The following is a 2042-nucleotide window of genomic DNA, read 5'->3' on the forward strand; positions in this document are numbered from 1 at the left end:
GGTGTCCGCCGAAAGTTACAGTGCAGAAGGGGTCAGAGGTGCAGATAAAAGGCGAACAAGAAGACTTTCAGTGAGTCGTCGAGTGTTTTTTGCGACCTCATGCTTCTCGCTGAAAAGTATAGAAGCCACAACACATAAAACATGATATCAAAAGTGAGGTAGGGAAACTAGGCGAACCGCTGAGTGGTTCGGCGAGCTCATGTCAGCTCGCTGAAACAACTCCTCCTACCTGTTATCAACCCAACTTCTTGAAATCAGCCCCGCAACCCCCGAAAATGCAATTTAAGCTCCTACAACACAAATTCGACCAAGACCTCTAACATAAAAGCTCTCCCTATTGCAAATTAATTTAACTTAACACACTAGAAAGCGGGATTTCACGATTCAAGCAAGAGTTATCGATTAGGAATAGGGAATTAAGCAATCCGATTCAATCAGAGAGGCCCAGCAAAATTCAACAAGATTAACAGATTGCAAATGAGTACAATTTCAACAAAATGAACTCAGGGTTTTAAGTACCAACCTTTTATACCGATCAAATGGATGTTGAGATGCTAGGAAGCAATGTAATCCAACTCGTAACACAATTTGATACTAAAATATGAGGAAAAAAAGTAAGAAATGTGGAAAATACTACTCGGGTGAGAGTTTGAGTGGTTAAAAAATGAGGGAAAATGGAAGTAGTGGAAGTTTAAACTATTAGCTTTTAAATAAAACCATCAAGTTTTGTCCATTCGGCGACGTTAGTCTAGATCGCCGACCCACTCGACGACATGCCAATTAGTCACTTACCTCGCCGAGTTTTACAGGGCCTCCAGTTTATGTATAGGTCCAAACGACTAACAGTAGCGGGATCAACAACCATTTCCGCGATTCGCCAACTGGATCTTCAACTTGCCAACTTGAACTTTTTAACACTTTCCTAATTTTAACCTAAAAAGTCAACACACCATTATTATAACATAATAATTAAAAGTGATTAAAACCTTGGGTTGCCTCCCAAGCAGCGTCTTAGTTAACGTCATGGCACGACGCAAGTCATTACTCTCTATTATTGGGGTTGACCCTAGTATTGCTAGGTAGCCCTAATTTATTGATTGGGCAGAGATGAGGTGACTCATACTTCATAAAGTTCTCAAGCAGCTGGATAGATCTGGAATTAGAATCAATCATCTGGTTCATCACTTCGACATTCTCCTTCATCTCATCCAGCACTGTGTCATGTTCACTTACTTTGTAAAGAATGATTACGACCATTCCTTCCACACGTTGGCCCTTATTGTGCTTAGGTATTTTTCGCTCATGAGGAGAGATATCCTTCGTTCTGCATTGGACTTCGATCTCCACTACCTTTCTGGTCAACTCATCCATCTGAGTCATTAGTGCGGCCAACATGAGGTCCTTCTCTACTTTTTGGTTTGTTTCAGCAATTGCGATCAAGTAGGTGGGCTGCTTTCTCATAAGAATGCTATGTAATGCCACCCAGAATGAGTTGGTCAGTAATTACCTTGTTTCTGAGACCAAGAGTTCTGTAGAAGCAGTCTAGGAGGACAATATCGAGAATTTCATGAGTGGGGCATTGAATCAAAAGCGATTTAAACCTTCCCCACACCTCATGAATCCGTTCACCTTCTAATTGTTTGAAGGTTAGAATGCGTTCCATGTACATCATCGCTTCTAGTGAAGGGAAGTTCATCTCTCCACCTTTTCTGTTTCATAGGTCAAACAAGGAAAACAAAACTAAAGATTAAGTAAGTGAACTATAACTAAGAATAACAAAAATTCTACTAATCTAAGAATTCTCAAATAACACCACTCCCTGGCAGTAGCGCCATTTTGATGTTTGAGTAATCAAGACACAACTTCTAATGCAAGTGTCTACGACCGTATAATAGTAAAGTAACCCAACCAAGGGTTGGGGTCGAGTCCCAAGGGAGTGGTATCAAGAATTAATAGAAAAACAAAATTTAGTTCTAATTAGTCATAGCTAAAAACATTATCGAATAAGAACATGTTAAAATCTAAGGTGTGATACAATAGTG

Source organism: Solanum tuberosum, unplaced genomic scaffold (assembly GCF_000226075.1).
Source record: "Solanum tuberosum cultivar DM 1-3 516 R44 unplaced genomic scaffold, SolTub_3.0 scf00082, whole genome shotgun sequence".
In the NCBI taxonomy this organism is placed as follows: domain Eukaryota; kingdom Viridiplantae; phylum Streptophyta; class Magnoliopsida; order Solanales; family Solanaceae; genus Solanum; species Solanum tuberosum.